Raw genomic sequence first — 23,585 nt, 5'->3', positions numbered from 1 at the left:
AGATAGATAGATAGATAGATAGATAGATAGATAGATAGATAGATAGATAGATAGATAGATAGATAGATAGATAGATAGATAGATAGATAGATAGATAGATAGATAGATAGATAGATAGATAGACAGACAGACAGACAGACAGACAGACAGATAAGATAGATGGATAGATGATAGATAGAAGAGAGGTAGATAGACAGAGAGACACCGAGTAGTCAAATCAGGAATCTCCAAATCGGACAGCAGGCAGGAAAGTCAGACAAAGCTGACACTTAGTCCAGAAGCAGAATTTCTTCTTCTTCTTCAAGGGACCTCAGTTTTGCTTTTATGTCCTTCCATCTGACGGGGCGATGTCCACCCACATTATCTGGGGTAATCTTTATGTAAAGCCGACTGCAAATTTCACAGCCGTGTCTCAATCAGTGTTTCATGGGAGAACTGGGCACTGAGCTCTAGCCAAGTTGTCACATAAGCCAGCTGTCACACCCACCTCTGGGCTGCCTGGCCATTTGCGTAGGACAAATTCCCATCAGTTCCCATCACCTTAGGGATGAGCACCAGAGGTAAAAGTGGGCCATTGGACTTATTTACTGGGAGACATTTAATCAGAACTCTGTCTCTGGTCCAGGGTGCCCCATGTGTGTGTTCAAGATAAAATTAACAAAGATGAATATTAAAAACCCCACAGTAATCTAATGATAAAACCATAAATTTTAAGAGAAAGTTTTACTAGTTTAATTAAATGTTACAGTTTTTGAGAAAACCTTCCAAAACATGCATCAACAGTGTATTGCTGTAATTCAGTAGTAAGTCTCAACGTGAGTTGACTGTGGATAGAATGTGTTTGCCCTACATCGTTCATATAAAAGTTCGCTGCACAGCGTTTATTATTCTGTTATACGAACAGGCACATTGACCATGTGATATTTTTCAGCTTCTTCACTCACGTCTTTCCTCTTACTAATGTATTGTCCGGGTTCCTTTTACTGAGTTTATGTTCTTATTAAATTTTCTAGCATGGGAAGCACATGAAGTTATTTGTTGCAATTTCTTGATTTTTTTTCCCAGTCAGGCTTTTCCGATAGGTTTTACCTGTTTTCCTTTTATTTCATTAACTGATTAATTAAATTCTTGTCCTGAGAGGCAGGCGGTCGACCCATCAACTTGTGGGCAGCTCCACGCAGGCGTGAGGGCGCTCAAGCCCGGGCCTCTCCGAGCCGCTTGCCCAGGGGAGGACAGGCTCAGGCCGATGTCCCACAGGGTAAAAGGGACCTTTTTCTTGAGGGGTTTTCTGCCCTGGTCTTCTCCAGGGCCACCTTTTCCAGACCGTGGGATTTTGTGGGAAATCATTGGATTCAATCAATTCTCATTCCCGGTTCTGCTTCTCAGAGGCAGAGACAGAATTAACACGTTTGTCCTGCCCGATCTGACTCATCACTTCCTTATCTACCACTGTCCTGTGCCCTCGAATCGCCGCCAGCAGCTAATTTTTACCTAGCCTTTCCTTTTATGTATCAATTTGCATCTTCGGATTGAATTTGTACACACGTGCTCTGCCCCTTTGTGCTGACCTTCCTTAGGTGGCACGAGTGACAATCTGTGACCATGCTTCATTCTGCCCCCTTTAACTGAAAATCTAGTGCTTAATTTAAAATGGTTATCTTAATGTCTCCTGGAACAAAATTCCTCGATATTCGTTAACGAGTGTGCTTTTCTGCCTTCCTCCGGTGTCCATAGGCGTTCAAACAGATGACCCTATCCGTCAGCTTCACACAAGCATATCTGTGGGCTCCAGATGAGTATCTGAAATCAATAGGGATGGAATCGTGGTAATTAAATTATAGCACTTACATATAATTACACTTATGTAAAAAATATCCACCCCTACTCCGGCTGCTCCTGAATATGACAGACATAAATCTTTGCAAATGATCTCCTAGGGGTGGGGTGGGGGGGGCAGAGCGTTAATCTTTAAAATTATGCCGGGAAAAATTAGGATACTGGAACTATTTCACTTCAGAGAAATCATTTGATTCAAAGTCCAGCTTTAAACAGGTTCATTTCAGTAATTTTTATCTTTGAAAATTAATTTCGAGGCGCTTATTTCTGCAAGTCTTTGTGACGAGGACGCCGAGCTCCGAGCTGCTTCGCCTGAGGGTTGAGGACCAGGCCCGGGCAGCAGGGTAGGCACGTCGCTGTCACTGGGAGCACACGTCACGCTGGCACCGAGTAAGCGTTTAATCAATGAACTGATGCTTCCTGGAATAAGTTGATTAACTAATCGGCGCCCAAATGAAGTCCTGCTTCCCCAGGCATCTGGCCACCTGCCGGAATGGGGACTTTATATCAGACCACGGGGGTTTGCTGGTGGCGTGGCTACTGCCCAAGACGGTGCACTGCCCAAGTCGCAGGGAGCTTGGCTGCAGGGTCGGGCCGGGAACCGCGTCCCAACCCCTAGGTGGAAGACATGGGCCTCAACGGGCCACTCGGGGCAGAAGGCCCCGGGGGATGCCATGGGCTCAGAAGTGAATTGAGCATCAAAGACTTCATCACTTCACAGAACTCTAACCTTGAGCTATAAAGGAAAGCCCTCTAAAGCTCGGTCCTCGTTCAACAGCGGTTCGTTTGTCTTAGGTCAGTTAACAGCTGACGCAAGTCTAGCCCGCGTGGACGGACTTGCAGGCCTGTCTGCCGGGGAGGGGCCGGTCCCGTGGCCGCACTGGGCGGGCCGCCCACCTGGGTCCCCGTGCGCATCCTCTGGGTGCTCAGTCACCACACCTGTGAGGGGAGGAGTGAGCCGATGGAGGGAGCCGGGGACGCTCCCTCGGAGTGTAGCGTCTTTCGTCCACGGGAGGAAATCAAGGTAGTTCATTTGTGTGGCTTCGAAAGAGGGACTGAGAGCAAAGAGCTCCGTGTGGCAGTGTCCCGTTCCATGTGGGGACACTGTCTCCGTGACTGAGACTCGTCCGATGGCACAGGCTGCCTCGAGGGCAGTGAGGTCCTGGTCACCAGAGTCTGGCCATGGAGGGGACCTCTGCACAGGGGGCAGCGTGGTCCGGGCCTCCAGCAGTGTGTCTAAACCCCTCTCTCTTGGCGATTTTATGAAATTCCCTCTTATTTTTTTCTTTCTAAACATTTCAAAAATTTGACTCATTGCCTCTTGGTTTTAGGTTAATGTCCCCTCCGCCCCCTGTTCTGGGACTTGTCGCTCTGAGTGTTGCCTGCTTCTCACGTCCATGTTCGCATACGATTCGCATTTCGTTTTCGATGTTCCGGGATGTCGTTTAGTCAAACATCGGTGCAAATATTTGATCACCGATCCTTGCCCAGGAACAAAAACTGAAGGTTTTAGCACAAAGGTAAGTTTCGTGACGGGACTGAGAGATTTTTCTGAGATTTTGCTTGTCATGTTTCTCCTCCAGCCTCTTCAAGCTGCTGACGCCAGCAACGAAGTGGCAACGAGCCTGGCCGATGTGGCCTGCGCCACGTGGTCGACAAATACTTCGATCGACCTTCCGAGCACAGTCTAAACCACTTTCGACGGTCCAGGCTGATTCCCACGGGTACCTCTAGCGGCTTCTCCCTCTCCATCCATTTGGTTGTGCTATGATTTCAATCACGTCACCAGGCAAACGGGCCCCTCGAATTAGTAACCATCGGCATTTTATTTGCTTGAATTTTCTTCTCAATGAAATGTTCCTATCCAAGTATGTTCTCAACAATTTTCACTTACTTATTCATTTATACTTTAAAAAACAGGCCTCGAGTGCGGGCTGGGTGGCAGCTGAATCCAAGAGGCCCCAGCCTTTGCGGAACCCAGGGGCTCGTGGCGCAGACACAAACGAAACCACGAAAGCCCTGGTCGGCACCAGATTGGCTCAGCTTTGGCAATTTTGGTTCCATTGGAAAGGGCAAGTTTGCAAGTTCGATCATCCTTGCCCACTGGTAATCTTGTCTTTGGGTGAAAGAAGGGTGACGATTTATGTCGGTTTTGAATAATCAATGACATGTATCCCCTAAAATAATAACTTTCCTGTCACCTTTGGCCGGATAGAATACGAAATCACTGGGAGGCAGAAGCATGCACGGCTAGCGACGTGCTCCAGATCGAGGAAATGTTGATAAACCACGCGCACCAGCCCGAGCCAGTGCAGAGTGGAAAATGCACGTCTCCCGACGCCTTTGGAACTCCGCGACTTACGTAGCCCAGACTGTGCTTTCTCCCCCAGAAATACTGGGGAACCAGCAGCCTCCATTCCCTTCGAGGAATTACAAAAAGTACGTGTGTCTTGAGATTGGAGGGTTCGGGTTTAAGTACAAGTTCTGTCAAGATTTGATTTAGGATTGTGAATTTCATAGCTATACAGTGAGAATGCTGTGATTCTGGCTCTACTACATCTACGACAAGGGAAAAAAGAGAATAAGTATAAAAATTGCTTTAAAAGGATACATTCTAAAATTACTGAATTAGAAAAATAGGTACATAGAGTGCTATACAAATATAAAGTATTATTACTAGAGATATGAGCATAATTGATATCTTCATCGAAACACATTTTCCTGGATAATCTTCCTTTAACATGCAAATTCCAGTTGGTCATAAATGATAAATTTATAGATGAGACATATACTAGAAGAGTACACAGCATATTTCAAAAATATAAATAAACAGCCGTGAAGACGCTAGCTTACTTTAGCGACTTCTCACCGTTATAAATGTGTCGTAGATGAAGGCTATGGCTACATAATGCCACAAACTTTACCACTTTCGGTTATTTAAATATTGGGGATTATGTACATAAAACATAAATTTTTCACTTTCCATCTCTGAAGACACATTTTGCTGTACATTTTTGCTATTGAAATAAATGAGGAATATCCCTCGCTGCTTTGTATTCACTGTGCCTATTTGCAGAAACTCTTGTTGTGGTGAAGAACAGGGAGGATGCCTAGACGGAGCTGTTGATAAACATTAAAGAGCTTCCACAGCGGCAGATGCTCACATCACACGTGTCCGTTCCGAAGCCTGCAACTCTGGACCTGAGAAGCGTTCTCACGACCTTGTACTTCCCTCCCTAGACACGGCGGACGAGAGATTTAATTCCACGTTAACGGCCACCTCCGCCGGTCTCTAACCATCCAAGACGGCTGAAGGCACTTGAGTTAGTTCTCCGAAGAGCCTCACTCACGTACTTGTTTCTCTCTGTCTCTGAAGTCTTGCTTAGCACAGTGATAGTCTAGCCTCATGGGTATCAGGAGACCACCCAATTGCAAACAATCTGGTGTGATGTTTTTTTTTAAACCATAGAAATCCTGGCTCACTCTACGAGTTGTTATTAATCATACTCATTTTTAAAGATAATTCAGTTTTAATATGTGCTCGATGCAACTCTCCGGGGCCCATAAAAAGTGATCTGTCTTGCACGCATCTGCTTCGTTCCGTCTCCTGATTCTGAAGCGGCTTATCAGACATTCCTGCTCTTAGCTGAGGGAAGTGACCGGCCCTGTGCCTGCCAGATGTCTCTGGGGTCACTGCTTAAAAACGGTACCCGCGGGCAAGGGTCGCATGTCCCCGGCATCCGGGATCTGCGGCCGGCATCTTATTTAGTTCTCACCTGGCTCACACCGCCAGGCAGGAGGCTCCCGTCTCTGGGGAGAGCCGGGAGGGCGGACACTGCTGAGAGCCAAATAGCCTCTTTGAGAGACTCATAAAGCTACACGTGTAAAAAGGGTCTGCTATTTAAGGCACTTAGCTGGTCGCCCACCACCTTGCTAGTTGCTTAGGTATGTGGAATAAAATTTACTGTGTCTAGAAAGCACCATTAATGCTTCACTATTAGACTGAGTCACATGAAATGGCTTTTTTTGTAAGTAAAAATGTGATCCAGTATTAACAGTTTTGTATAGTTCCATCTAATACTTGGGAATATTTTTCTTCCTCCCCGTTAAGCGACTTTCCCACAGAAATGGAAAATAATGCTTGCCAGTACAACGGATATTAAGGCTCTGATTTGCCCACATATTTGTAAGATGGCACATCCCTTTAAGAGGATCCATCTAGAAGCTTCTTTTGCAAGATGTGTTTGAAGTATCTAGACTAGTTTATGAATCATCTTTAGTAATTAAAGCAAACTAACTTTCTTTACCGCAAGAATTAGGAGCATCGATAAGGTCTGGTAAGTAAATGATACTATTTGTTTTACCTTAAGATTTGTCTGTCAAATATAGGCTTCTCTGTGGCCATAAGAAAATAATTAAAGTGAAGAGGAAAATTGACCATAACTACGTCAAACGTATGTATTGACCGCAGGAAGCATCTCGATTTCAGAACCATCATACTGGTCCCGTGAGGGGGTCGAGCGAGAACGTTTACGGCAAGGGACGCCCACGCGCCCTGTCCGTTTGCGGAACTTTCGGGAATGGGGACAAAATCCAAGCTACTGGGTTTTGGGAATAAGTATTTGGGTTCAGTGACGAACGGGCACTCAGAATAAAATTGACTCGATCCAAGGACAGCACGTGTTGGCAGTTGGGAACTCAGGGCTGTTTCACATCTCTCCACCCCAGACCCTCTTTTCCCGAAAGCGGAAGGTGGGCCTCGCCTTACGAAGCGCATTCGTTGAAACGAGAGGGAGCAGCCGTGGCCGGCACAGGAGGTGTGTGCAGGAGGTGTGCACGCTTCGGGGAGAGAGGCAGCGAAAAGCAAAGGACGTCCCCGAAAGTGACCAGGCTCGTTAATCACCTGCACTGAGCGTGCACGGTGAGCTCGGGGCCGAGGCAGCGTGCGCCTGGGAGCGAGTGAGCCGCCGGAGTGAGGCCGGGGGGCGTTGCTGGCAGGATCCCGGATGCCACACCGGCCACACGAGAGACAGCGAGGTCCCCGGTAGTGATGTCCAACCATGAGGCAGGGAGCGACCGGGACTCTGCGCGTGCTTCCTCTGGATCATATCTGTCCTATGCAAAGTAATTTCGCTAGAAATAAGTTATTTGGTTTATTTAGTTAACATGTGTCCTTTTCAGGTTAAATGTAAGAACAGTAACGTGTTATCGCCACGAGTTACGGATGCATTTTCAATCTGATCGAGCCTTGGCGCTGAAGAAAATCAGAAGATTGTTCTCCTCTGTCGTCAAATCCGGTGACCGCCATTCGGAGCTGAGAAACAGGTCGAGGCTGAGTGACTCGTGTTTGACTCCCCTGAACGGATGACCTGAAGTCTGACCTGTTCCGTGCGTCTATATCTGATCTCCGCCCATGCTTCATCCTCAGTATCTCTGGATCCGAGGGAAGGGTCCTCGCGACAGCATCACTCTCCCCAGAGACTGGCAGTGTCCTCCCCGCCCTCGCCATCCTGTGGCCTTTTCTGTCCATTGCCGTCTCCTGGACTCTGCACGGTTCTTAAGTGGACGCGCCGCACAATAAATCTGAACGTGATGTTTTGTGGGGAACATCTTTACGGGCATCTTGTGACATTCCAGAGACGTGGAAACAGGTCACTCTCACGAAATGACCATTTGGATGTATTTTTGAAGCCATCGTCACACATGTTATTTGCAATCTGTTTCTAAAGCATTAACATACTTATGTAAAAGGCTTTCTGTAAGCCGATGGCCCTCTCTTCTAGAATAGTCTGTGCTGACAGGGAGAAATGTCTGCAGCCGTTTCAGGTGTTGGCACTAGCGGTCGATTACGTGTATCACCATACACTATATTTGTAAATTATGTTAATCGTGTTATAATCAGTAGTGCTAACAGTGCATAATATCAATAAGGTCATTAAATATGTAAATAATAAATAATAGCGATATTAATGCCACCGACGAGCAGTGCTCGATGGCATCCCATAGATCCAGCCAACGTAGGGCCACACCCCTCATCAAGTCATTGGGAGACACGGAACGGAGCCAGTCACAGGTTTAATGGACACGCAGTCCTGTGTAGAAGCCGAATGTCCCTTGCTTAATGGCTGGGGATCAGAACCTGCAGGTTGTTTTTCTAAGGAATGGGTAAATGCCGTACTGCGTGCTTCATAAAGTGCTGGAATTTGGGGAATTTGAAAAGTGGGTGGAGGGCGGGGGCCGACCTAGCTACCTCTTCATTTAAAATGGCATCTGCTAAAGTTCCCAGCACAGCTGCTCCCACATTCCCACCAAACGCCTATGGAGACGCAGGGAAAAAATGCAGAGACTCAAAAGTACCACAGAAATAAGGACTTTCAGACAATTTATAGACTGCATCTTGGAAACTTTTTCTTCTAGCTTCCTGCCAGCGAAGCTGGATTAAAGAACACAGTTGCCAGAAGACTCTAGGACCCCCCAGGGGACGACTAGACCTGGCTGGGAACAGCAGCCACGTCCCCACCAGCAGAAATGGGCTTCGGGCAGGACTGCACAGACTGCTCCCGTGATGATATAATTAAAATACGTGGGCGCGCACACACACACACACACACACACACACGCACATCTGCAAGAGATGAAAAATGGAACATTCTGAATATGAAGGGAAATATATTCCTAGTAGAAAGTAAAATTAAAGTTTCGAAAACTCCTTGGCAACTTTTCGGTAGTATAGTCAGGAAACAGGAATGGCGCGTCCACGCCGAGAGATCAGTGAAACAGGATCTGATGAAGGGGAGAAGCGAGGACGGGAGGGACGCGAGAGACCAAAGCATAAGCCAGGCGGAGAACGTGTGCCGCAGGCGGGAAACGGCGGAGTAGCACTGACCAGACGCGAATTATTGTTAGTGTGGAGAATAACTGAGAAGCTGCTCCAGAGGAGAAAACAGAGGAAAATAAAACAAAAACATAAGAGACGCAAAAGTCTCAGATGTGACAGGACGACCAGCCTAAAAGAATACCTAAAAACAAAAAAAAAAGAGAGAAAATGGAGGAGAATATTTATCTACGGCACAGCTGATGGATGACACATTCCTGACTGGAACAGGACCTGGCTGCGTAAGTCACGTCGCCAGGTACCAACCATGTAAAAGGTCCATGATGAGAGAGAGGTCCAGTCCCTTTTTAAACATGACCGAAGGGTGAGCAGAGACTGGAAGAAAGCGTTCAAGGTGAAAGACAAATACCAACGCGAACAAGAGATTTAAAAGAATATTGAAGGAAAAAGAGATGGAGATGGAAGAAAAGTTTGAAAAGAAGTCGCTGACATCCCGAGAGAGAGAGAAAATTGTATTCTATTTATGAAACAAGAGCAGGGCGTAATAGAAGCAGAACGTTCTGAGGTCAGAAAAGCTCTGTTGAAAATTAAAAACGTGATCGCAGTAATTAAGAAGTTAATGAGTAGATTGAAAAATAAGAGAAGAAACACACGCAGGACAGAACGAACAGAGAGGAGACGGGGAAACGAGAAGAAACGGGACCCTCGCTCCGGGTGGGTCTCTGCTTAGAGTGAGGGCCCCGGGGCTGCGGGTGGGGCGGAGGCTCGGGAGGAAATAATCCACGCCATAATTCAAAACAATTATTCGAGCCGAAGGACACGAGTTTCCAGATCGAAGGAGCATACTCAGTCCCTGACCTCAGAAGAAAGCCCCACATCAAGACGAGGTGCCATAAACCCAGAAAAATAGGGACAAAGAAAAGACCCTTTGGCATCGCTAAGGAGAAAAAGTATGATTCCTACAGAGAGCCAAGAATGGGAATGGCATTGGACTTTTCAAAAGCAACTAGGAATGCTTAAAAAATAATAGACGAACACTGCAAATTATAGGGAAAATTACTTCCAACCCAGATTCCTCTACTCACCCAACTAGTAATTAAATATGAGATAACGATAAAGACATATTAACCCTCAAAATCTCAGAAAGAAACACAATGGGCTCAAGAGATATTAGGTTATTTCAATAAAGTCATAATAATATTAAAAATTCAAATATTAATTTTTTAAAAAATGTGAACTAAAAAAAGAGCTTTGGTAAACAGGCTACATACCTAATTACTTTTTTGTAATTCTGGCACCTAACATATCAAAACCTGTCGAAAATGCCATAAAAATAAAAGCATTACAAAAGCATCTCACATAAACTCAGAACTTCTAAATTAGGCTACTTTAAAATAAAATTCAACCCTATTATTTAATAATAATCATTCTTTTTATTCTTTTTAATTTTTATTGTCATGACATTTATTTATCTATCTATCTATTTATTTATTTATGTTTGTTAAATTCATCGGGGTGACATTGGTGAATAAAATCATGGAGGCTTCGAGTCGCTCCCCAGGGCCTGTGCATTTGCTGTTCCCTCTGATTGGAACGCCCGTCCCCGGAGACCTGCGTGTCACAGGCCGAGCACCTTCAAGTCTCCAGTCGCCCTCCTTACAACGTTGCTGGCTGGCCGTCCCAGTCCTCACCATCCCCCCTTCCCCACGGCACCCCTCCTTCTCCTATGCTGTACGATGCTTTGCTCAGGTTTTACTCACTCTATTAGGTGTATTAATGCATTGTCTCTACCACCACCCCCTGCCCCCGAAGCCGTCCCCAAAGAACGGAAGCTCTGGGACAGTGATTTCCACCCGTTTTGCCTTTTCCCTGATGGAGCCAGAAGCATCGAGAACAGCCCCGGACTCAAAAGAGATGCTCAATGCCAAATGAATGCATTTTCTGTACTGAAGTCTGTGTTTGAAGCAGCGGCCTTTTAATCATTTAAGTACAGGCTTCTAGAAAGGGAGAATATTAATACTAGATGGCAACCCACACGTGTGCATGAACTTGAGGCTTAGAGAAGAAGCTTCTGGGGGAAGAGGGTGCTCTGGGCGCGGGCGGGGTGATTCCCAGCAGCCCCTGGGGGCCGGGCCACCGGCCGTGAGCCGTGACACGGGGCCGCCTTGTGCGTGCCATGGCGGCCTGCCGGGTCCTGCTATCTGGTGCCCTATACGTTTAAGCTCTTGTAAAATTGGGTTTGGCTCCATTCTGGCTGTATTCTGACCCTGTCATCTGGGTGTTCTATTTCCCCTATAAAGTCACTGTCTTTGTGTTTTGTTTCGCTCACATGCTTGCTTGTTTAGCGTGTGCAAATGTTTGAGCAGGACAGTGCTGGTGTGCTCAGTGTAACGACAGTGCCCCAGGGCCCTGAGGGAATGAAGCTGGTGACACCCTCAGTGGAGCAGGTCACGCCCGCAGCAGAGCAGGTCACACACACAGCGGTGCAGGTGACACCCTCAGCGGAGCAGGTCACACTCACAGTGGAGCAGGTCACACCTGCGGCAGAGCAAGTCACACCTGCAGTGGTGCAGGTGACGCCCTCAGTGGAGCAGGTCACAGCCGCAGAGGAACAGGTCACACCCACAGTGGAGCAGCAGGCCTAGCTCCCTGACCCGGGGAGCTGACGTCAACACTTAATTTCTAAGAAAACTCATTTGTTTCTCACTCATCGGTCAGATTCTTTGTCATTAGCCAGACACCAGGGTAATTATTGGGAAAACTAAGAGAGAAAACTTTGTAGATTCCCCTAAAGTGTTGATTTCCTTGTTTTCAAACCACAGCCCATTACACACAGGAGATGCCAAGGGCAGAGAGGAGGTGGGCCAGGGCCTTGACCTTAGCGAGGCACGAAGGGAAAATCCTTTAAAAGCAGGCCCAACAAATAAGAACTATCGGCTGTCTAGTGTCACTCCACGTAGGGTCAGATAGGTGTACACACGTCTGTAGTTTCTACATCATCCCTATACTTTCTAATCTGCATAACCATAGCAACGAACCTAGGTGCTATACGCTGTTTAAGAAAACAAGAATGCATTGAATATATTTTAGAAATAATTCTATCTAAAATTATTTGTAAATGTCGTATATCTGGAGATTTCACGAAGTCACCGTTTCAGGAAGGCACACACCGAATGTTAGAATTTCAGCCCTTTCTTTTTGTTCAGATGTTTACTATCTTGACAGCAAATTTTATGATTTATTGTCTTGAAAACCAACTCTCAAAAGTTTCTAAAGTTACTATTTTTGCTAAAAGTTTCGAGCAAGTTGTTTTAGGAGCCAGTATAGTCAGATCTTTTCGGTTTCCCAGAAATGCGTTTCTCATTCACAACCGCTGACAATGTAAACTCACGGCGAATCTCATGCTTTTATGGTTGGAAAGTGCGAAATGTCGTCAGCGAAAGGGCGAGGGTGCTACCCCGCGCTGTGCAACCTGCGGAGTGCTTCGCCCCGGACATTTTGATTATTTTTTTCCTGGGACTACACTAGAAGCTTATCAGTTGAAGAGGACTGATCGTAGGTAGGTAGGCGCCAACCGCATCGCCAACGAAGTGTGTTCTTAAAGCTTCGGGCTCAGGATCACTGCTGACCTCGCTAAAATTAGGGACATGCGATGTCGAGCCCTCGGTCCTGCCGCAGTCACCTCCTTATGGCCCGCTCCGCGCGGGGAGCCTCCTCCGTCCACGGGGAAGCACACGGCCCTTGCTCCGAAGTGGTTTGGCCGTCCGGGAAGGTCAAAGTTGGGATAATTACAGTTATCCGACTGATGATCAGATGCTCGCGCGCCCGGAACTAACTCTGCGTGGTGGAAATATCTCACATTATTCTTGCGTGTGCCAGCTTGCAGTGTCATTCCAGATGGCAAATACAAAAATAGCATGAAAAACTGCCTCCTGCGACGCACGGTTTGAAAGCGTTCTGTTAGCCGCATACAGGCACTTTCCATGTCCCAGCGTCCCCACCTTTGGGAGCAGACGCGGTGCGCCCCCCTCCTCGGAAAAGAAGTCCAGCTATTCACATGCGCCCCCGATGCCAGCGGCTGATCGGCATCCAGGTCATTACTGGGTCGCTTGCAAAAGTGTCCCCCTGCCCCGCACCCCGAAGGGACGCCGCGCTTCGCTCCCGGGGCTATGGGAACGCGAAGGTCCCCGCCGTCTGCAGCAAAGGGGGCCTGCCGAAATGCGGTCACCTCGCTTACCGAAGTGTCGCACTTATCATTTACAAGGCGGCGCCGTGATGAATCACATTACGGCAACCGTAAACCGGCCGACGACAATGGACAGATGGTTCAAGAAGGCGAGGCCTTCACGAATTGGAGGCGAAGAGGGTGGCACTGTCCCCGATCGCGCCCACCTTATTTCAAACGCTGCTTTGAGGTCAGCCCGGGCCTTGACCGCGACGGTTTGCGCCCTAACATCCCCCGCGCACTGCGCGCCACCCCCGGCGTCCGGCAGCGGCTGCGACGCGTCCTCCTCCGCAGGGAGGGGACACCCGCGACCCCGCACGATCTCGGGCCTGCGGCCTCGTGCGTTTAACCTGCCGGGCAGACTATGCGGAGTCGCCCCCGGGGCGCAGGGCCACCCCGGCTGCGGGGAGCGACTCAGAGCTGCGGGCCGCGCTGCACCACGGAGACGCGGGGTCCCTAACTACACGTGTGACGGCCGGGGGGTGGGGTGGGAGGAGGGGGACGCGCCGGTGCCCCAAGCCCAGCCCCGGCCCCCTTTCCCCCTCCCCAACTCCCGTGGGGCGGGGGGGGGGGGGGGGAGCAGGACAGCCTGGGTGTTTTAGGAGTGAATTGGGGTGAGGGAGAAGGGACCCATCGTGTGTCTATGCCGGCCAGGCCGAGAGAATCGCAATGACCGCGGCGCGGTGGCCCCGCAGACTTGATGCCCCCTCGCGCATGTGCACGATTCGAGCCTCCCCGGACCCAGGAAGGAAACGGTGCAGAGGGAGGAGGAGACGTGGCAGGAATCCGCTCAGCACTTATCATTACCGGCCGCGACCGGCACGAACAGGAAATGGCTGGTGCTTTTCCAAGTTCATGTCCCCCTGGGAGGCCAGGCCTGTGTCAATCAGAGCCGGGGTTGGAAGACTTGGTTGTATGTCCCAGCTCTATTGCTTGCTGATTTCGCGACCGGGACAAGTGACTAGTTTTCTTACCTATAAATGAAGGACACTGACATCTGGCTTTCCAAGATGGTTGACCTGACAGAGCCAATCACATTGGTGGAGAAACGGCAAATTCCCTGCTTCCCTTCCACCCCCAACCTCCGCGCCCCCCACTGTCGGAACCTACACCGGTCTCTGTTTGCCGGCACACTAGTTGAACCCCTCACACACACACACACACACACACTCACATACACTCACTCACTCACTCACCTAACCTCCATTTCTGTGTGCAGCCTTCACTGTACACTGAAAATTATTCTTTGTGAATGCTAATTGCTACACTTTGGGTGTATTTTGAGTTTGGCCCATAGGAATCAGGCGGGAGGCACTTAAATTTTAGCCTCCAGGAAGATAGATTATAGAGCTCTTGATTTTCGTCACGAAGGGTAAATATAAGCCTTTTGATTCTTTCCTTCTGCATTTTCTCACCAGGCAAGCAGATACTCGGGTCCCTGGGGCCTGGATGAAGAAGGAAAAAAAAGAAGTCATCGGAAGCCATTTTGGCCTTTTTTAAATAGGAGCAAAACCTGCATTTTCAGTAGGAAGTCGGAGGGAGTGAACCCGCAGGAAGAAGGCACGCGGACTGACCGCGGCTGGAGGTCTGGGTGCTGTGGACGTCTTAACGAAACGACAAGGCTGACAGAGGCACAACTTCCTTTGCAGACCCGGGGGACCCCGGTGCGCTTGAGGCGTGGAGTGGGGTCAGGCCCACCGGGCTGCCTTCCTCCTCGACAGCACCCCCGCCGACCCCACTCAGGAACCAGAATTCAGAAAAGGGACCAAAGTCCTCAGCTGCTCGTGCGCCCACGAGGGGCCTTGCTTAGGTAATGACGAGAAGACTCGCCTGCTTTTCTTGATGGTGTCGATAACTTTTAAGTGACCACGTGCCAGGATCCACACTGCCCAATCAAAAACCAGGAAAAGTTCCCCAGACCCCGGGATCCGCCCCCCAGCCTGTGCCTGGTGGAAGCCAGCTGACTGAGGCAGGAAGCGAAACCTGGGTTCAGAGCTCGGGTTCTGCACAAGCTCACAGCGGTGACACGCAGGCCGGTGACATGAGAGGGCCTCGCACACACGTGGCCTCCACAGCCCTGCCCTGTGGTGGGTGGGAGGTCAACCTGAACAGGGTCTGAAGCCAGGGTCTGAACCTGAGCCCGCCTGCCACACCTGTGCTCTGTGCCCTTGAGTGACAGGTGTACGTGATGCCACATCGGCTGCCAGCATGCTATGGGACCGTGGTAACCGTCGCACATCTCCAGGGAGTGGGTCGCTTCCTTCCCCGCTAGCGGAGGGGACCGCCTATGGAAGCAGACATTCCGGCCCCCGTGGCCGGCACCTCGCCCCGAAGCGGCAGCTGCGATTTTCCCAGTCTTTCTTTATGTTTACAGTTAATCTACGAATAATCTTTTGGCCTATAGTGGGCTAGTAGAAAATAATCGGTTTCTTTCTTTAAAAAATATTCTTAAAAAATTTACTCGAGTACCCTGTATAATAACATTTACATAGTGCTTTACCGTTTACAGAGAACTTTCACACCCAGAATCTAATTGTAGTTCACTTAATCCTCACGACGAACATGCAAGGTGAGAATTACGAGATTATCTCTGCTCTGTGATGAATCACGTTAAGTTTCACTCAAAGGGACCACTGAACGCGGAATTATCCCCTGAAAATTTCTTGACATCCTTTTGCTGAAATTCTCCTGCCGCCCAACCTATCAGTTGAAACCTGCAAAGAAATGCCGGACAGTTAGAAATGGCAGAGGTGCCCAACGCTGGGTCCCGTGTTTTCTGCGAAATGCCGTCCACAGTGACACAGGCCAGGATGGCGGCTGGAAGTGTGACTCAGTGGCGGCCTGCTGGTTCCTTCTCAGTGTTGTTGGAAACTGCCTCACATCTAAGAATCCACGACAGAGAGAAAACCAGGTTTAGCCTTGGCCTTGTGACCCCCATTCTGCAGGTCTGAAGCGTGAGGCCCTGCGCCGAGCTGGAGCTGCCAGCCCTGCTTACGTGCACAGATGCCCTGCGATGCCCTCGCCATCCCATGGCTTCCTGTTAACTCACCGAAATCTAGAGCCGCGAACTGAGGTGGCAAAGAAACCCTTGGCCCTGGCCCCGAGCACCCTGCATTCAGGGAGCCCCCGGAGCTGGTCCTGAGCCCCCAGAGCGAGAGGCGGATGGGGCGCGGTGGCAGGTAGGCCACACCCCAGGCTGCTGCGTGATCACCGGGCCTCTGTGACGCGTCCGCCCCCGCCCCAGCACCCCGCATGATCGCAGGAGCTCGCGGGGAGAGAGGGGTGGCATCAGACGGTGGCCACTTTGTAAGGTGGTGGGTCCACACCGGCCACCCGGAGGCGACTGGGGTGTGAGAGGTGGATCAAGCCATCTCGGGTGCCTGGAAGACTGTGATGACTCAGTGGGTGGGGGACAATGACGGGACTTACATTTGGGGAAGTTAACAGAGTCCCCAGTGAACCGGTCACTCATCTCCCCGTCTCTGGCCTTTACGCTTCTCCAGTGTAAAGTGGGCGTGGAGCCGGCATAACTGCGATTCTCTGCTCGGACTATTGCCGCATCAGTGGTGGATTGGGGGACAAGCTTCTGGAATGGGGCCACGCTGACTCCGGGCCCCTCCTTCCTCCCTTGTCCCCGCGGTCGCTGGGGGACACGGGGCTGTGTTCTCCGCAGGCCTGGGAGCGCGGGTACCCACCAGGAGGCAGCTGGGCGCCCTCGCACAGTGCATAACGATTCGTGTAATTAAGTGTCCCCGGAGGAATTAATTTTCCTGCCAAGCTCGGCTGCGCCTGGAGGGGATGTTTGCAGCGCCGACAGCGCTCACAGCTCCGGGCCCAGCCGCGTCCGCACGGGGCCGCCCCGCAGAACCGGACTCCGGGCCGCGGCCGGCTGGAGTCCACGCTCCGGCTCCGGAAACCGCGGGAGACACACGCTCTTCTGTCGGGGGACATTTTCTGGAGGGGGTTTTACTCCGCTCACCCCCAGATCAAATCCTATTAGACCGCGCTCGCCAGCGCTTCCAGTGGTTGCCGCGGGGGGCGGAGCCGGGGATGCGGCGCCTGAGGAGGCAGGCGCTGGGGGTGGCGCTGGGAGTGGCGCTGGGGGAGGCGCTGGGACTCCTCAGCAGAGCACCCGGGCCGGAGAGAGATGGCCTCGAGCTGGCCTCCGGCTGGAGGGCAGGGGACGCCCGGGCTGCCTGTCCCCGTGTCTTCCCAACCCTCCCCTTCCTGGCTCTCGCTCCAGGTTGTTAGGGTGCAACCACGTGTACCCCATCTTCTCCACGCCTTGCCAGCGGCCCACCACCCTTGCCTCTTCAACTTTTGGGGGTAGGGTAGTCTCATGATTATCTTTTTTTCCAATTTTCGGTCAACTTTCATTTAACCTTATAACTATTGGAGGCAGAAAGGACTTAGAAAGTTAAAAATAACTCAATTCGTAGTTTTTTAAATGCTGTTTTGCTTGGAAAACGTGGCGTCAGTACGGGATGGTGTGAAGGGCCATCTGCTTGGGCGGGACCAGCCCCGCCCCCGGCCTGTCTGGTGTGACCCTGACAAATGACCTTGCTGGGCCTCAGCCTCTCCTTTAGCAAACCGGGGACAGCAGTGCCACCCCCGGGCCCGCGGGGCGCCGATCCAGCTCCCCTTACTTTGGACGGCCACCCTCTGCTCACGTGGTTCGCAGGGGAATCTGAACCCCGCCGAGCGGGCAGCACCGGCGGCCGGGACCAGGCTCCGGTGCCCCCGAGACCGAGCCGCCCCGGTCAGCCAAAGCCACGTGTGTCGTGTTGAGTTGACGGGATAAACTGGTTCGAAGAGCTATTATACCCGAGGAAATTCGTTTCATAGCGGGGAAAATTCATCATCTCTAAATGACATTCCCTCCGTATTTTTAGATTTTTGCAACTTTACATCGTTCTTTGCTCAGGTTGATTAAGATGGCAAATATCCAGTTTTGCACAGGCTGCTGCTTTTATTTAATTAAAGGGAAAAGAAACGAGAAAGCGAAAGCGACCCTTTCTTCCTTCCTTTCCCCTCGCTCGCTCCTGCCGGACACTTCCTCTCGCCAAAGTCCACTTGGGGGACTTCCATGCGGGAAATTTTTATGAAGTAGCGGGAGACAGATGAGGTGATCGGAATAAGCTGACCTTGCATGTGATGTCTTGAGGACCACAGGGCCCGGCAGACGTAATGCATGCTGCTCGCCTTGTGGGGGATGCAGAACTTCATTAGTCGAGATTTGTAAAACATTTGCAGCCCCTTCATCAGGGGGCCGTTCCGGAATGACAGGCAGCACGGAAGGAACACTAGGCTGGTAGCAGACCAGGTGAGCGTGGGCCGTGTCGCCGGACCCCATAGAGCGGAAACGCAAACAGAGCGCCGCGGTGTGAGGCCGCGTGGCATTGATGGCGTAGGGTTTGCGAACGCAGACTTATTATCTCAGAGTTCGGTTCGGCACCAGTGCGATGCCTGGTTTGGCCGACCAGGCTCCGCGTGCTGATTTTCAAGGTCGTCACCACTGTGCATTCTTTCGTGTCTGGGACTTCGGCCCCGACCTTCCCCGACGGCTGACCATCTCTGTTCTCTCCGAAGGCGTGGATTCCGCGTCTTGGATGATATTTCTTTCCTCCTCCTGCGCCTCCTTCCTGGGTCACAGCCGCCACACGCTCCTCCGGGCAGAGCCGGCCTGGCCTCGTTCAGAGGGGACATCGCTCCCGGAGAAGGCGTGCCTCTCCAGGCTGTATCAAAGGGACTAGAATTCCCTCACACTTGCATTGTTTCAAAACCCAACCTGGCCTGGCTCCTCCATCCATCCGGCGTCCCTGCCATGGTCAGCGGCTCGGGAGCGAACTGGGGGCTGAGGACACACCGGCCGGGGGAGCTGTCCCCTCTTTGCTCCGTTTCTAGCAGAGCATGGAAGGACTACCCACGCAAAAGTACGTGCCACGTCCCCAGGTACCAAGAGAGGGAGCGCCCTGTGGGAGCCCAGCCTGAGGTTTCTATGGCAACCATGGAGGTCACTGGAGTAGGAAAACGTCACCCCCTGTGAGCTCCCTCCTTCTCAGAATTTCTGTGATGCCAAAATTATACCAGAGAGCTGGCAGCTGAGGGGGTGGCAGAGCGTGCTGTGACACAGGGACTCTGGGGCTCCCCGCCCGGGAAACCGTGGCGATGTGTCACCTCACCAAGTGCCATGGGCGTGCGCAGGGCTGTTGGACAGAAGGACCCAGGGACCGGGGCGTCCTCACTTGCTCGTTTGGCCGGCCAGGCTCGGCGCACAGGCCGCCGCGCTCACCGCACAGCTTCGGGGCCGCGCCGGCCGCGCTGCGTGTTCCCGTTTCACATCTCGGGCTGTCAGTGTTCGGACCGTTCCCCCTGGAAGAGGCACCTTCTGTCTCCACCGATTGTGGCTGTCAGAAGGGACGCCCTCGCAAAGACAGCTTTGTCCCCGGCGCATCACTCCGGGCGCACCCAGCCTGCTGGGCACTTAACTGACCCGTTTCGGGTGACAGAATAACCACGGCCAAAGCAAAGGAACCGACTCCAGACCTGCTAGTGAAAGGTGGGAGGCGGCCCCGTTTCTCTCAGCGTTTCCTGCTTCCTCCCTTCCGTCTTCACCCATCTGTCCATACGGGGGGCGACTCTTCCGATCACCTCGTCCTCCCTCCTCCCCCGTCCGCCCCGATCCCCGCACCCTCCGCCTCCCTCCGCTCCGGCATCCGCAGGCCTCCCGTCCAGTTTTATGTCACTGTCTCCTAAGTAAGCAGCAATGCTTTTAAAGATGGGCTGATTTATGGAAGGAAATAAAAACAATCCAAAGGATAATAACAAACAGATTGGAGAGATGCAGGGATCTCGAGGAGAAGGCGGGGTCCTGAGACACCGTCCACAGATCGCTCCCTGCGCCCGGAAGTCTGCGCCGGTGTGGGGCGCCCTTTGGCTCCCTCCTTCCCTCTCTCCCCTTTTCTTTCTTCCTTCTCAAAGCGAAAATTGAAAGACAACAATTCACGAAACAGAGCTTCAAGTGTATATGTTTGTTCGTGTTATAGAGAAAAAAAAAAATAACAGAAAAAAACCCGGGGCGTTGTGTGAGCGGGAAGTGCTCCGAGCAGATCGACAACGGTTTATTATTCTCAGCAGCATTCAATCAAACGAGGCCCCGCGAACGGGGAGTCTGCCGACAGCCGTCCTGGGGGCTTTTCTTCTGTGTGTGAGTGGTGTCCATCTGTCAGCTGTCAGTGCCAGTGAGAGATATACGGGGCTGTCACTTCTCGTCAGCCAGCATTTGTGAAGTCTTTTGCAGCTGCTACACAGCACATACTGTCCTCGTTGAAGGCCGCGAGCACTCGGAGATGATTGTACTGGCCGGGGCGACAGACGAGACGGCAGGGCAGCTCTGGGTAACGGTGCCGGCCGCTCGAAGACATGAGTACAGGCGACATTTGTCTCCTTAAAAAAAAAAAAAAAGGAAATGCATTAAAAAAAAAACGCTCTTACAAGGTAACGTAAATATACTCTGTCTCTAGAAGATTCTCTGTAGAGCAGGGTGCAAAGGCCTTTGACACCATGACGGCAAACGAAATTTACGCCCCGGGACATGAGGTAGGGTTTGGGGTACGTATTTTTTAAACCAGCAGAATATGAAGAGGGCGTCAGTCTTTCTCCCCTAAATAAATTATATTATTAGAAAGATTATGCATATGCATAAAAGTTTGCATAATGGAACGTATGCTCGAGACGTGTTCGTAACACGAAAGTGAACACGGCGAGCCATGGGCGCGCCCATGCCGTAATCATGCAGACGTTAAGAACCGGGTTCATTTTGATATGGAAACACGCCATCAGTCATTACCCTGGTATTCCATCGGACGTTTCGGTCTGTTTATTTATAGGGTGACGTCCGCGTAATTGAATTATTTTAAACGAGCCCTGGTTTGGGTTTCGTGCTCCTTCCTCTGCGGTTCCTTGCACAGCACCTGCCTCTGCAAACTACCTTTCTGACCCCTGAACTCGCCCACTGGTACCGGCTAGAAATGAAACGGGGAGTCTCGGCGAGCCCTTTCGTTTGCTTCTCATTTTAAGGCATTGCAAAATTCGATTGCATTTTAGTTTTCCATGCGTTGGACCCAGCTCTAGTCAAAGAAGTCAGATATTTTGGGCTTCCATATATCACAGGTTCTGTTTCTTTTTTTAATGGCTAAAGGATTTCTTGGGGAAAAAAAAATGAAGAATTATTGACAGAGGGCTCGCTGAAATAGTGAAAAGAAGAAATGCAGATAGGGCGGTGGGCGGAGTGGCACTTACAAGACCTTGGTGACAGCCACCTGGAGTGCAGAAGGGAGGGACGTTAAGGCTGCAGCCTGTGGAATCAGCATCGCTAGGCCCGGTGGCTAAAGCATCCCGGGGTGGGAGCCGGATGGAAGGTCCACATGCAGATCACAAAAACGCGCTCCTCACCCGCCTGCTGGAGCCATCGAGATAGGGGACTCAGGCCTCACGTTCGATCCCAGGGGCCCCGTGGGCGAGACCCGATTCAGTTTCTGTATTTGAAGGGGCCGCAATCAGATTGCGAAGACTCCACGAGTATGAGAAAGTTGAACAAATCAAGTGCTTACGAAAGTGTTTGCGTACGATTCAAGAGGGTGAGCGACATAGTGGAATTTTAGTTTTCACCGAATCGATCCAAAGTGATAACTGTTGTGTTTGCCTAAGAGAGAGAACTCTGTTCGGATCGAAGCCACAAACACTCTGTGCTTCGCAGGATGCGAGGCACGCATGAGGTGGGAGGAGGAGGAGAAAGGATCGTAGGCAGCTCTTTGTTCCCTGTTTCCTGGGGCTGCGGTGACAAATCACCAAAACCAAAGGGCTATGAAACACAAATTCATTACTTATGGTTCTGGAGATTAGAAGTTGCAAAATCGAGCTGTCTGCAGGCTGTGTCCCTTCTGGAGGCTCTAGTGACAAACAGAAGTCCTTGCCTTTTCAGATTCTAGAGGCACCTGCTTTCCTTGGCTTGTGGCCCCTTCCTCCATCATCAAGGCCGGCAGCATAGGGTCTTCAAATTCCTCTCTCTCTCTCTCTCTCTCTCTCTCTCTCTCTCTCCCTCTCTCTCTCCATCAATCTCTCCTCTCATCTCTGCTCTGTCTTCACATTCCCCTTCTGTGGCTCTGACCATCCTGCTTCCCTCTTATTAGGACCCCTGTGATTAGAGTTTGCCCACTCGGATAGTCCAGGATCATCTTGCCATCCTAAGCTTCTTGACCTCAACACATCTGCAAAGTCCTTTTTGCCGCGTAAAGTAACCTACCTACAGATTTTGATGATCGGGATATAGCAGACTTCGGGATGGGGGGAGCCTCATCCAGCCAACCATCAGCAGCGAGGCCACAGGAGCAGAGCTTAGAGGCTGCAAGTCACGTAGCACACTGGGGGAGCCCGGCGGGCAGCGGTTTGCCCAGAGCTAGAGGGGAGAAAAGCGAGTTTAAACAGGTATCGAAAACACCGGGACCAAACTCCAGGGATCATAGATTCCAGGAGTTAGATATGGGGACTGTAAGAAAGTGAAGTTCAGCGTGAGGGAAATTTTTCTATTACAGAAAACGATGCATGGATGGAGCTGGGGAAATAATGAGTTTTTTGACACCGGAGATGGTGAAGCAAACACGTGTGACAAGGCTGGACGGAGTTTTAAGATACTACCAATTTTGAGATTCTTAGGTGATTTTTTATCACAAAATTGACACCTACATGAGTCAGCTTTGTTCGGAAGCCTGCGTTTTGCAGGACTGAGAGGGGTCTGCTCTCTTCTCGTTATATCAACCTCGGCAGGATGATAAGATCATATCATAAACAGTAGCATCGTACGCCGTTTACATTATCGCTGAAGGAAGAGGAAAAGCCATCTATATATTTGGAAGTGTCTGAGGAAACTTGAAACAGTTTGGGATGCTGTTTCTCTCCACTGTGCGTGAGCCTCAAACGATACACAGTACAACTGAAATGAGCCCAAATCCACCGGTCTTTTGACCTTTTGGTATCTTTGGTTGTTACTCCGATTAAGTTTTCAAGCCCAAATGAGTTGATCAAGAAAATTCAAAGGGGCGAATAATGGAAACGGAATGATGGTCCCTGGACCGCGCACGTGACTGGCAAAGACCCCGCATAGCGCCCTCGACAGACGCTGCCCCGGGCTTCGCAGCCACTGCGGCAGGTGCTTGTGAAGTCTGTGTCTTGCAGAAATAAATGCCTCAGAGATACTGCTCCATGGCCTCGGCTCACAGTGGAAAATTGACGGGATGACAACAGATGGCCTTGTAAAAGTTATGCTTTCCTGGGGGGTACAAAAGAGATGGGCTTCTGCAGAGGTGAAGGGTGGGGATGCCAGTTATCATGATTAAGAAGCCCAGGAGGCCAGGGAATCTTTATAAACTTAGTTACTCCCGAGGATAGAAAGCCACAAACCTGAAGTAAATTGGATCTAGAGAAGCCTGTTTTCCACCAGGTGCTGAAGTGCAATCTTCCGACCGGAGAAACAAGGAATTATGGCTTCTCCCTACTAATTCGAAGTCACCAGATCATACAGTGTTTAAATAACCCGTCACCTTTAACATTTCCTTCCTTCCTGCCCTCTCTCTTTTTCCCTGATCCGTGAATTGCAGCTTCATGGAGACAGACGTGCCCTTTAAATGACAT

The sequence above is a fragment of the Pteropus medius genome, unplaced genomic scaffold (genome assembly GCF_902729225.1).
Source record: "Pteropus medius unplaced genomic scaffold, Ma_sr-lr_union100, whole genome shotgun sequence".
Lineage (NCBI taxonomy): Eukaryota > Metazoa > Chordata > Mammalia > Chiroptera > Pteropodidae > Pteropus > Pteropus medius.
Note: the sequence above shows the minus strand (reverse complement) of the source record.